The sequence below is a fragment of the Ambystoma mexicanum genome, chromosome 3p, assembly GCF_040938575.1.
Source record: "Ambystoma mexicanum isolate Mex_15411 chromosome 3p, UKY_AmexF1_1, whole genome shotgun sequence".
Lineage (NCBI taxonomy): Eukaryota > Metazoa > Chordata > Amphibia > Caudata > Ambystomatidae > Ambystoma > Ambystoma mexicanum.
Genome location: NC_090925.1, coordinates 1,221,267,048 through 1,221,281,384, shown reverse-complemented (window position 1 = coordinate 1,221,281,384; position 14,337 = coordinate 1,221,267,048). Strand labels below are relative to the sequence as shown.

Below are 14,337 nucleotides of genomic sequence, written 5' to 3'. Positions count from 1 at the left end.
GAGACTCTAACCCAGGATATAGGCCGGTAGTAGAGAAACTCCCAGGACCCCCTTTGTTTCTGCATATTAAGTAGCTTTGGGCTCTCACCCTAAAGTGCGAGGGTAATCCAGACGTGGAGCCCTTGCTCACTGTTCTTAGAGAGGCACAGCTCCACCTCCCTGACAAGGCCCAACCAGGCCCAAACATGTGTCTGGGGTTGCTGTTGGTTCTCTTGTTCAGAAGAGAATTGCTAGGCATTCCGGTGCTGGATTGCCCTTGGGCAGGACAAAGACTGATATGTAGTGGAAATTTCTCTTCTGTGAAAGGATGGTGAGCTAAAGACTCTGGTTGAGACTCTAACCCAGGATATAGGATGGTAGTAGAGAAACTCCCAGAACCCCCTTGTTTTTGCATATTAAGTAGCTTTGGGTTCTCACCCTAAGTTACGAGGATAATCCAGACATGAAACCCTTGCTCACTGTTCTTAGAGAAACACAATTCCACCTCACTGATGAGGCCCAACCAGGCCAAAACATGTGTCTGGGGTTGCTGTTGGTTCTCTTGTTCAGAAGAGAATTGAGAGGCATTTCGGTGCTGGACTGCCCTTGGGCAGGACAAGGACTAATATGTAGTGGACATTTCTCTTTTGTGAAAGGATGGTGAATTAAAGACTCTGGTTGAGACTCTAACCCGGGATATAGGCCGGTAGCAGATAAACTCACAGAACCGCCCTTGTTTATGAGTATGCTTAAACCTCTGAGGTCAGATTCTATCGCAGTTACATTGATCATCTCTTATATCTCACCTACACATTTAGGTGATTTATTTTGACGAAAGAATGGCTTACTTTCTTCTTCCTAATACTAGAGTGATTCCTGTGAATTGGATTATAATAATAATAATTATTATTATTGTATTCATTGAGCACAGGCCTAGCTTTGACAAGCAACGGGATGCTTTACAGAGGTATACAACATTACTGATGCATAATAAAGCACTTTTCAGAGGTACCAACAGAACAGATATACTATGAGGGTAGGCTGCAGAGAGGGAGAAGAGGGGCAGGGGGTGTCTAGTGAATCAGGTGGCGCGGGGGCAATGTGATGGCCTAGCTGTTGAGGAGGAGAGACTCCTTAAAGATGGGGGTCTTGAGTTCTTTTCTGAATTGTAGGAACGTGCGGGAGAGACTGATTCTGATGGGGAGGAAGTTTCATAGTCTTGGGGCGTAGGCAGAGAAGGCTTCTTTTCTGGTCCTTTCCTTTTTGCACCGGCAGATTTCAAGTCTGCACATGTCCTGGCTTCTGGTGGTGCGCTGCCCACTGGAGCTGCTGAATTTCTCTGCAAGGTAGCTGGGTGACTTGAGGCGACTGCCTTATAGATGGTGCACTAAGACCTGAAAGTGATTTGTGCGTGCAGTCGGAGCCAGTGAAGGTTGATGAGGCCGGGGTGATGTGGTTGTATCTGCATAGACCCTTAATGAGGCATGCGACCAGGTGCGTGTAGAACATTTGTCGAGGGCACAAGGGATAACAAAGAGAGACCTTCAAGGAGTGCATTGCCACCATCCAGGTGGAATAGGACGAGTGCTTGAATGGTGGCAACAAAGCTGTCTGGAGGAAGGGCTTGCCTTTTCGCAGCAGGGAGAGCTGATACCAAGCTGTCTGAGTTTTCTTAGCTATGTGTGTCTTGAAGGAGAGGTGTTTGTCGATGTGGAACCCGAGGGACTTGGCGCAGAAGGTGAGCTTTGGTGTGAGGCCCTCAGAGTTCATGGTTGATACCACTTTATTAGTTAGGATCTTAGTATCGTTCTCCAGCTTCATAACTGTTTTAGATAACTTGATAATATCATTCTCAGCCATGTATATTCTCTCCTCTGCTTTGCTCGGGTATGTCGTTAACATGATCCCGGGAGGATGGCTCAGCGGCAGCGTGCGCGTCTTGGAAGCAAGACGGCACGAAGCAACAACAGGTTCGATCCCCGGGTCTGCGCTTAGCAACCTATAAATACGTAACTAAGACAAAAAAATAAATTAAAAAAACACAATTACGCAACTAAGAAAAACAAACAATTCCTGTAACAGCGCCTCGATGCCTGTGGGCTGTGTGAGTGCTTTATAAATGTAAAATAAATGATCGAAATGACATGCTATTCCCTCCATAATTATAATTGTTTTTTTATAATGCACTTAATACCAAAGAGGTTTCTAAGCGCAAACCTGTGTTGTTCTGCGTCGTCTTTCTGCCAAGACGAGTGTTTTGCCCCTGAGCTATCCTACCGGCGCAAACCCTCTGTGCATAGCTCGATGTGGCTCTCCTTGAGTTCAGTCATCATTTCTTTAAGCATGATAAGCAGATCTTCTGCAGATGTGAGATTAGCTTGCCTCAAGACTTCTTTCCCAGCCATTTGCCATGGCTGGTAGGCAAAAGGCAGGAGATCCGTAGTCTTTCTTGTTGCTGCGTTTTTATACTTACACTGATTGGACATTCCTCTCCAGTATCCCCACTAGGCAGCCATTGCCTCTACTGACTTCGCCCCGTACGCACATTTCATGCAGGGTTAATGAGTTTAAATCATTTTTAGGATGACATAGATGAATTGCTCCGCTATCGTGGTGCTGCAACTCAGTGAACACAACACGTCTGCTATTAAAAGATGTCAGTTTCAACAGAACACACCACCTCTACTACAGTCTCCAAAGAAAACCGTGTGAAGCTAGTCATAGCTGTGATACTACCCCGTGTAGATTACTGTAATGCACTTCTAGGGGGCGCAAATAAGACAGATATTCAGAAACTGCTAAAGATTCAGAACGCCGCTGTACGTATCATACATCATATGAGTCATACTGAACCTACATCTGCAGCACGGAGGGACCTGCATTGGCTACCTGTTTCAGCCACGATTCAGTTCAAGTTGCTGACTATATGTCATAAATGTGTTTTTGGTAGTGCTCCTGCCTACCTTAAAGATAGGCTAAAAATCTACTGCCCAAAAAATATCTTCTATCTGCAAAGGCCTGCCTCTTACAAGTAGATCGCATTAAGAGAGCACGAGGAAATGGCCTGCCTTTCATGTGCAAGCAGCTCGGGCCTGGAATGCGTTACCAGAACTCCTGCGGAAAGAAGAAAACCACGTGGCCTTCAGAAAACAGCTGGAGACCGCCCTGTTTGAGTAATCAGAGATGTTGCTGCTCACGGCTCTGCCAAGGGCGCCTGGGTGCCCTCGGGCTTTGGTGCGATATAAATGTGTTAACATAACATAACATATGTACTTCAACCTCGTCTGCAATTATTCATGTTGCACTTCATCCATGCAGGTCCTGCATATTATCCTACATGTCTGCAATCTAAAACTCTGCCTGCACTAGTTGTATGGCCTTATCTTCTCATCCCCATGTGGGTCCGAGGGAGCTTCCTTACCCACAACATGTCAGCAATGACTCAGAGGCTGATACCAGCTGGCAACCACCAGACCTCTTGGAGAGTTTCTAGGAGTAAGGCTCAGCTGTCGTTCTTTTTCGAACTGGCATCAGATGCAATCCGCTATCTGTAGTCCGGCATCAGTGCTCAGTCTCAGCTCCTCTCTTTGTCGGGCACCGTCTACTTCCAGGTGCCCAGAACCAGTGCATTGCCTGAGGCCGTCAGTCACCACATCCGGAGGCCAACGCCATGAAGAATGGGATGGTCAGGACATTCTGAATTGCCCATAGTGGTTCTGCTATGTTCGGCGCTCTCTCTGCCTCTTCTGCGTTGTGTTGCAAGGCTACACGGCAGCGTATTTACTGCAGTTCGCGACCGGAGCATGGGGCACTCACCCATGCATGTCTTAATCTGCCTCTGCCCTTCGTTTAATTGTAGTGTGGTCCTGAGTAAGAGATTTTTTACACCACCCATCCCTGAACTCCTGCAGAGCAATAGTAATTCCATCAAGGGAGTGGTCAAAGATATGAAAATAGGCTGAGAAGTGCAACAGCAGAAGGAGGCCTGTATTTCCCTTGCCAAGAATCTGTAAGAGAGAGTCTTCAATGTCTATAAGGGCAAGGTCATTGCCTCTGAGAGAGTGAAATCCTGATTGACAGTCTGTCAAAATCTGGTGAGCATCTGTGAAAGCTTGAAATTGCGTAGTAGCAGCAAATGTATGTTTAGTGTTGGGCGAAAGGCACGGCACTCCTCTGGGTCACGCATGGGCTTCTTAAGAAGGGGAGTCACCCAAGCTTGTGTAAGGCGGGCTGGCACCATTGAGATTCAGAATGAAGTGTATATATATATTCAGCAAGCGTGGGGATTAAGGCAACTTCACATTCCCTTGATGGTCCGGCAAAGACAAAGCTCACCTGGACTGCTCCTTGAATTGATGTTCAGGAAAATAGCCCTGATTTCTAGAACTGTAATAGGTGTAAATTCAAGCTTTCAGCACGCGATGTGGTTCTCATCTAGGGATGATGTCACTGCCTGGCTGGGAAGGATTGGGATGGGCAGAAGGGGTTGGGCGCGCTCTTATGTCCGTAATTTTACACAAATTATAAGATTTCCACTGGATGATATTAGCCGGCATTTTTGAAGGGAACAAATAAGAATTGTTTAATGTGCCCAGGATTTTAAGCAGGTCCTTGCTGGAGTTGGCAGCTACATCTATTGTATTACCATAAAAGGCCTGTTTAGCTTCGAGAATAATGTATTTATTGGTTCCTCTGGCTTGTTTAAGATTAAAACGATTCTCCTGATTAGGGTTATTTCTTCAGGTTTGCTCCTTTTGTCTGCCGACAGCCTTCAGAAGGACAGGTTTGGCCATGAATCATCTGCCTGGGGTGCAGTATCCCACCCGCTACTCTACCCCACCGACTCTATGACCACTGAACCCATTCTATCCCCACCTCAACCCACTCTACCCCTACCCCATTCTACCCCACTTTACCTCTCTCTGCCTCTACCTATTCTAACCCTTCCTCCTTCCCGTTCTGCATCAACTCCCATCTCCCTCAACCCCCAAAGATCCTCCTCTAACTCCACTCTACTCTCACCCTACTACTCTAACACACACCACTACCCAACCCAACTCTGCCACTCTACCCCACCCCACCACGACACTATCTACATCACTTCACCTTCCTCACACCACAATTCTAACACGCACACTGTACCCGACCTCACCCCACTCTACCACCACCTCACTTCTCCGGATGCATGTGATTTCTTTGAAAATATTTCACATAATGGAGATTTCACCGAAAAACGAAATGAGCTTTTTACGTTTTCCACTTTTTTTTTAATGCAGGGGAGACTCCCCACAACCCCCTTACCCTGCCCTACCCTAATTTATACCCTTACCCAACACTGCACCTATTATACATTACACACATACCATTTCCCCTACCATTTCGGTGAAATATATTCAGTGAAATCTCATTAGGTGAAATGGTATTCAGTGAAATCGGTAACGCACTTCTCCACACATCCCACTAACTCACCCCACTACTTCACCCTTGTTCTCTTCCCTGCTCCACCTGTTTACCCCACCTCAGCCCATTGTAGCCTCACACATTTTACCCCATTACTCTATGTCACCCAACTATTCTGCCCTAATATCCCACTACACTACCGCACCCCACTACACTACTCCAATCACTGTACTCCACACCATCACTCTACTCCTGTCTCCTCTTCTCCCAACCACTCTACGCCCACCCTCTATACTCCATCCCACTACTCTAAGCACCCTCTCAACATCCACCCACACTACCCCACCACACCCAAATCTACTAACCCCTCCTCATTGTACCCCCACACACCATACCTCACCCTACTCTATGCTTTCCTCACTCTACTTCACCCCTCTTTACCCCTGCTCACTCTGCTCTTCCACCACTCACCCCACTCTGCCACCACCCACCCTAATCTACCCCAACCCGCTCTACCCCACCTCACCTCACTGTATCCCACCCTACCCCAAGAATGTTACCCCAACTCACGCCATTCTACCTTCACCATTCTTCACCACTCTAACCCACCCCCCTTCTCTACCCCACCCTACTACTTTACCCCATACAAAACTGAATTACTCTACCCCATCCCACTACTCTACCTCACCCCACTGCTCTTGCCCACTTCACTACGCTACCCTCTCCCCAGTACTCTACCCTCAACCCAGTACTCTACCCCACCCCACTGTTCGCGCACGCTTCACTACTCTACTCCCTCCCCAGTACTCTACCCTCACCCCAGTACTCTACCTCACCCCACTGTTCGTGCCCACTACACTACTTTACTCCCTCCCCAGTACTCTACCCTCACCCCAGTACTCTACCCCACCCCACTGTTCGTGCCCGCTTCACTACTCTACCCCCTCCCCAGTACTCTACCCTCACCCCAGTACTCTACCTCACCCCACTGTTCGTGCCCGCTTCACTACTCTACTCTATCCCCAGTACTCTACCCCACCCCACCCCACTACTCATCCTCACCCCACCGTCTCATTGGGATTGTGCAGGGGGTATGGCATCTAGATTGCATCTTCGGTAGATGGTCTCCCTCGTGCAAGGGACTCATTCACTCGATTGCTTTGTAATGCATTGCGTTAATGCTATGATCCTAGGAAGCCTTTGGAGGATACCGTGAAACACGTGATCCGCCCACCATGGACCCCTCCAGAATGGTGCGTGCCTTCCTCCTGTAGAATAGGAGGGCCTGCACTGTTGGGTATTTGATGGCACATGTTGTGTGCAAGTTATCTGTAAAATGATCTTTTTCATATTGTGGAATACCTGTTCTGTTTATGAGAAGCAGCACATGTGTTTTTATCATGACCTTTAGTGCATCAGTTACCTACTATATATGACTTCCAAGTCTTGTCTTTGGCCTGTGCTATTCCCGGTGGATGGTTGTATGCAAGAGAGGACGTTGTTTATGCATGAGTTAGAGTTCTGGTGTCATTGCATAAGGAGGTGCTAAACTAGTGGTCCTTATATGCTCCTCAATCAAAAACCAAAAGTTTGGGGGGATTTTGTTCCGGAACGGAATGTCTTGGAACACGCCCAATTGTGAAATGACTTGGTGTTTTTGTTGGCCATTCTTGGGTGGCTAATTTCCTCTTCGGTGCTTCTGGCAGTAGCCGCTGCGTCACTGGTTTTGTCGCACAACTGAGTTCTTGGCCGACCCAGGGTGGTGGCGAAGTCAGACCATCATCTTTTCTGGTGGTCGCCAGGCTCGCACTGGCCTATAGGGCGATGCCCCAACCAAAAACACAAAATGCTAGTGTGGGCCAGTTTCTTTGGTGAAAGTGGACCAGTTTGATCAGTTACTTCACTGTGCTGCGAGTAGTGTTGACCAGTGTTACTGAATACATATTCATTAAAATGGACCATTTGCAACACATTTAAGAAAAATCTCCCCCTTGGGTACTACTCAATCCGTCTGTCAAAAAAGGAATGAATTGCCATTTGCAACTGTGGCCCACTTTTGTATTGCTGCCCGATACAATTGAATGCCGCAGTCTGACCCTGGTGGTCACTATTCTCGTGTGTCTGGTAAGCATTTTCTGGGGCTTTCTTCTTCTAAGCCCTCGTATCTTAAGAGGTTTTGTTCTTCCAAGTAGGTTTTTGTGGGGTGGTTTTATCTGGTGTCCGCCGATGTTTGTGAAGCATTGTGTTTGAGCCGCCAGTGCTGAGTATTTTGCTATCTCACTCCATGTGTTGTGTGGTTTGACATGCTAGTCTCCTCTGTATTTTTATCTCGGCGTGGGGTTTCTGATTGTATTTTAATTGTTTCACCTCTGTGTGACACCTATTATTAAAGACCCATTGCTCTGTTAATCTTGATGGCAGCATTGTGTGTTAGTACTGTGTGACATCATGGCTAATCTACGTGAAGAAACTCGAGTTTAATTGTGACTGGTAGGTCCCAAAGTGTTTACACACCTGCGGTAGAAAATTACAAGCACTCCAAGAACTGGGATCTACATGGCACAGACACTCTGGCCCTATTCCCAACCACATGCAAACGCTCCTGTCGCCCTAAGGGACGTACGCATTATCAAGCGCCATGAAAAGTAGCTTCTGTGTGGTGCAGGATTAGCGCAACAGTCGCGTAGTGCGGGCGGCTCACTGCAGCCCCGAATGCGGAGCCAATGTCCCGAGTCACATCTCTTGTATTCCTCAACTTTGTGGAAGTGCCATTATCGCAGGAGCCCGAGTGCAGGCCTACCACCTACGCCTCCTGTTGGCCCTGGCGGCCATCATTGTATCCTTCAAGCGTCTATTGTGCTAGGCCCCGTTGCTTTCTCAGCCCGGCTTGGGCTACAGGCAATGCGGTCTTGGGTGTACTGCAAAGACACTCTACCATCACCACAGTGGGCTTGTACTCAGTGTGCGCAAGGCCATCAGCCAGTCAGTGCCAGTGTATCTCTGACTGCCCCTTAGACATGGCACTGGTAATCTGACACCAGCGACGTCCACATTGCAGTAGCCTTGTTCAACCAGTTGCCATTGTACCCCAGATTTTTAAAAGCAAATTCGAATCCTTCAAAACGAGCATTACATTACAATACTAAACTCTGTAAAGAGAATCGCCCCTTAACGCGGCCGTTATGTGAGACATGTTAATCACACTGTCAAAGGCAAGTCCTCCAGGGAGAGTTATTCATCACTAACCTTGACCTCGCCCCCCATCTTCCCACGCCTGTGCAAAGCGACCTCCCCCGGCCTTACTATCCTTTCTTCTTGGGCCCAGGAACTGCTCACTCCCAATCTCTCCCAGCCCTCTACTCTGACCTGGCCCCCACAAATAGTGCACACTGCAGCCACTCCCCTATCCTTCCGTGTCTCAGTTCTGGCCCTGAACCCTTCATTCTATGTCAGAGCTGTAAAGCCACCAACACCGCCTGCGCGTGGTGATTAATTACAATGAACTGTAACACAAATCGACATTAATTGAAGACAGAACACAACCTCTACTTCTAAACATGTATGCACCTGTTGCCAATTAGCACAGAATATGCTTTAAAAAGGGCAATACTACGAGATGAAGTCCGTGATGTTGAGTTTGAAATGTACATTAGGGCCGGGGCTTGTTGATCCCTCTCTCTACCTCAATCAGCACTCCGGGGTAAGCAAATAAATAAATAAATAAATAAATAAAGGACAACACTAAAGCCTACCATGCAAACTAAACAGAGATATAAGTAGGGGCAATTTAATTCCGGTAAAAAATGGGGTTCTTCTACAAACCTCAGCTCAACAGGAAATTGTTGACCCAACACATGTAATCCCTTGTGAAGAAACACGTCCTATTACAATATTCAACTCTATACCTCAGTGACCCGACCTTACTCGTACTACATCTCATGCACGGACTTTGGGATAAAGCAGTGTGTGAAGCGTTCTTTCTGCCACTTTGCTACTTATTCCAGCTATCTGCCCAAGGGAGCCGCGTCCTGTGTGGCGCTCAGACCTGGTGATCGTCATTATGAGGCCTGCGTGGGATGGATATAATGGGATTGTCTTGTTGGTGTCAGCCGGGTCCTGTGTTATGCCACACAGAGCCTAGTTGATGCTTGAGTGCGACTCCACCTTCGTCCACAGCATGGACGGCCAATGCGCAAGCTCTCTTGCCGCTCAGGTAGTTCTTTTCTCACAGCGCTGAGAGGCCTCAGAACACTACCAGACCATGGCGTGCTGTGGATTATAGACTTCATACCAGGAAGGCCATAGGCAGGGGAGGTCATTTCACCAAAATGCTTGGGGTATCGGAAGTGACATCACATGACCCTTGACATCTGATGACATCACAGGAAGTGTGGACACCTGTGGGTAGAGGTACAACCCTGTACCCCTACTGTATGGTTTTGGGCACATGTGTGTTGCCCAAGGAGCCAGTATGGGCTGGCGGCAGCTACATGCTGATGTGACAGTGGCTCTAGGTAGCCTCCATTTTTGTGATATCCACGACCTGCCATAGGAATCAATGGATTCCTACACAAAGACAAGATGGTCACTGGTACCTCTTGGTTTCCTTTGCCTTACCCTCTTGGTTCTCAAAGTCCTGAGATACCCTGGCTCTGTACCCTTTCCCCGAATGTTTGTTGGGTGGAAGAACCATGTATGGCTCTGGGGCTGCTTGTTGTGGGTACACCCTTGGGGTGGAGCCCACCTGAATGGAGTGAGTAGTCAACGGGCATTCTGTGTTATAGATGTCTGCTTTTGGTTGTGTGATTGGCTGGGTGAGAGAATGGGGAGTGTTTAGTATAACAGGGGGCCTCACACTCACCTCCTTGCCAGAAGCTCTAAAAAGAAACCTGAAGCAGAAGCTGAACTCATCTTAAGCTTGCATCCTGGAGTCCAGCTAGAGGAGGAAGTCTGCAGCTGCAAATCTTCAAACAATCTAAACACTTCTGTGCTGACTCAAGGACAGAACCAGACAGGACCTGGCTGGATAGGCGACCTCTTCCCGAGCTACGAGGGAACATCGTGCAACTGCTGCTCTTCATCCAAAGTGTCCTGGAAGCTAGTCCTCTGTGCCTGCTGTCCAGAGAAGGGATCTTCATGTTCCCAGAAGAGCAGTGCCTGAACCTCTTGAAGCCAAGAAGTTTGTGTCGCCCATGGTCGGGAGGAGTGTCCTTGACCGCTGGAAGCCAGGTTGCTGAGTAGCGCCCAGAAGAGGGGGTATGACATTCGGAGCTGCGAAAGTTGCAAATCTCGGAAGAATCCTTTAAGGGGCATCACTGCCATGATATCTGTCCACTTGTCCACTCCAGAGAAGGTCCAGGGTCGCTGCCTGCAATATAGTGTCTGCCGGTGGGTTTTCTGCCACCAAAATCCGAAGAAGACGCTTGAGTGTCCAGACTTGGTGAGGGTCCACAGTACAGTTCCATGATTGTGTCCAGGTTGCCAGAAGCCATCCAGAGGTCTATGTTGCGGCTGTCGCACTGGAGAACCAAAAGGTTGTAAACCCGCGAAATCCTGAAAACCCAACACCTACTGCTGCCACTGCACCATTAGCCACTGTCCTCCAATGCCACCAAGGGTATTATCACCTTTGGGCGGACCTTGACGGGGTGCAGAGCAAGTTTCACCTTTGTGGGACATCCACAGCCAGAATAACAACCCACCAACAAAGACAACAGCAAAAAAAAGAAAGTTCTGCCTTTCCTTCAGTGCTTGGCTCCTTTGTTCTTCTCAACATTGATATTCTAGCAACTCCTTCTTCCAAAAGGGGTCCATCCTCGAGGGGTCTCATTGAGTAAGGCCAGGAAACTCCACCACTTCACTTTCCAAAGCACCCAAGTTACTGTAACGAGGAAGAGCATCTTCCATCCTCGGGAATCTTCCAGGGGTCCCTGATTGTTCTTGGATCCTGTTCTCCGTGGCTTCCCAGGTACTTTGGGGTAGTGGGTCCCGTAGACAAAGAAGCAGAGCATTATTGAATATATTTGGAGTGGGCTGTAATATACAAGAGACAGTACACCTTAGCCTTTCCGTTACAGATTGCCCAGGTGGGGGATGCTCACACAGTATTGCCTATCCACTCTAGCATTCTGCCAATGTTCCTAATCTAATCTGCCTTTCTACAGCAATGTCTATGCAGTTATCCAATGGTTTATGATTCCTATGCTTTTTAATATTTGGCAGCAGTTAGTGCATTCTAAATTGAATCTAAAGCATATTGTGGTACCACATAGATGAGTATATATTTATCATTATTAGGATAGTGTTACCTGAGTACAAAGTGAGTTATTTATTGATGTATATATTTCCTTGAACCTTATTTTATATACAAGAACTGTTGTATCACATAATATAGTGTGTGGACATTCCTTTGTGGGGGAGTGGGGGTTCACTGTACTTAAGAAGCAGCCTGAATCACCTCCTGAGAGTCTCAGTCTGTCTCCTTGTCGATTGTTATCAATTGAGAGCATTGGCTGGGGTGCTCTGTTTCTCTACCCCAACTTTATAGGAGGCAGAAATACAGATATCACCCTCCATCCTTTACACGGGTGCCTTGGCCGTTCCTCTTACTTCTTGACAGGATGTGACATCACAGGTTCTATCTAAGGGGGTGGATGCAGTAAAACCCAGCTCACAGGTGAAGGTCCAAAATAGAGGTCAGTAGAGGAAAGTCTTCCTTACACCTTCAAGAGGGAAGTGGATGGAAGCCCCGCTGAAAATATCAAAGGCAATAAACACACAGAGAAAGATGGAAGATTTGTATACAAGTGCCGGCACAAACATAGGTCCAAGCACAACTACTGATCTGAGACCCGCAGCCAAGGCCATATGGGATAATGTGGAGCACCATAACTTTATTAGTGATCAGAGCTTGTTGTCGATGGAGTTGGACGGGGACAGGTGGTGTGAGAAACCTGAAGGTGTCTCCCTAACTAGTCCCCGGGGATTTGTCATCCAGGTGGCCAGGACATGGCCATCGCTATTTGATCCAGTTCTTAGGGGTGGACCAGTGCGGGAGGATCACCTGGATGGGGGTCCTTGGGGAGTGGGACACTGACTGCTGAGATGCAATATCCCCCTTCTTCCAACACCCTTTCCCCATCCTACCACATGGATATTCCGAAACACTGCCCCACCTCCCTTTTTCCACATGAACACTTTCGCACACAGCGAAAGACAATGGACTAACACCAGAGCCGTTTACCTGACATGTCCCAATAAAAGGGTCATACAGAGTCAGGCAATTTACCAGAATCACACACAACTGACGGCCCTTTTTCTTCCCCACAGGGATAACAAGTGGAGCACAAAAGCACAGGACGAGCAAGGCAGAACAGGACAGATACAAAAATAAAAGCAAACAGTTTGGGGTTCCATAGAAACGAAAGGAAAGGTGCAGTAAAGAGGAATCTTTCCTAACCTAGAGGTGAGAAGAGTTGGATCAGATAGCATGCTCACACTTGTGTTTTAATAAAAACGAAATTAAAAGGTAGGTGCCACATCTGAAATGGAAGGTGCATTGAAGTATTCAAGGTGTTTGGGGTATTTGATCATATGAAGTATTTGGAGCATTTGAGGTGTGTGCAGCTGAGAGCACAGAGAATACTAGTATCCATGATGATTTGCTGCTATCAGATTATTGATGAGTTGGTCAGTCTTGGAGGCAGACTGTGTTTTAGTTAGCATGTCTTAGAACCTGGAGATGGTTTTCTAACCTGACCTGCAAGGCCCAGTGCCCAGGAGACTGAAGGAAGCTACTTGCTAGGAGACAAAGACTCCCCAAAGGGAGATTCATAGAAGGCAACCCAAGGAGCAGAATCTCTCTAATGACCCTGCGGCCTCCTTAATGCTCACATTATTACATCCCATAGATAGGATGCACCTCTATAGCCTGGGGCACCTGGTTTGTCGTTATCTTCAAAAAGACATATGGGTACAGGGAAATAAACAAAGGTGTGTTTGTCCACATTTAATGTCTTGTCATGCGTTCCCTTTGTTGCATCTCCCCTGCACTAGTACTCAGAAACAGCATTGGCATTGACAATGTTAAGGTTACTCCAGACACTCCAAAACAAAAAGTAAAGCTTACAAATGTTGGGAATGCCAATTTTAAGATACAAACACCCTTTTCCAAATCAACATTTTTCCTAATAGAATATCAATCCCACTAAAAATGTAATCTTAACTCACATACTTCACCCCACCAACGTTACATTTTAGGTAGCGAGTTAAGGTTTAATGAGTAGGGTGATGGACTTGATTTTAGGGAAAAAGTGAGAGAGCGGGCATTCTCTGGAGCAGAACCTTGCAGAGCCACTTGTCCAGTCCATTGTACGAGTCTGAGGGGCATGGGGTTCAACATCGAGCGAGAGCTGGGAAACGGGAGGGGAGTAGCAGGTGGTCCGGGTCCTTAGCCTGGATCTGCAGCCCGGATCCCTGATAGGAGGAGAAAGCCTGGGCATCACATATTTGGGAAGGGTTTCCTGTATCTTTAGATATTACCATGCTGACCGGGAGGCATGGGGGCCGTATAGGTAGAAAGTGATCAAGGGATAGGTTGTTCCACATGGCATAGTGTTTTTGCAAGGACAAAGGAAAATGTGAGCAAGATGGTATCTCCCCAGGTAAAGTAAGACTAGCATCCTGTTGGCGTACACATGTATGTGTAGATTCCCTTCTTTGTTGCAGTGTCTGGAAGTCATGAGGTCTCATGCACTTTGGCATCTGGGCATGCAACGAGCGTCGGCTATGTCCCTGCCCGCCCAGAAGCTGGGCCCCCGATGCCACATTCAGAGGCACCTTGGGGTAGTCTTTGGAGGATAGCATTTCCTGTCTACCTTAAGACCCGTGGTATCCTCTGAGGTTGCCTATGGGGAATAGGTGAGTGGGGTGCACGCACAGGACTAGGGGGTGGTCAGG

The 14,337-nt window shown here is 47.7% G+C and overlaps 1 protein-coding gene across 5 annotated transcripts in view; it reads left to right on the top strand.

Annotated features, from left to right (window-relative positions):
- Window positions 1–14,337, top strand: part of SLC4A9 (solute carrier family 4 member 9) — a 1,170,242-nt gene that overhangs the window by 676,698 nt on the left and 479,207 nt on the right. The window lies entirely within an intron of this gene.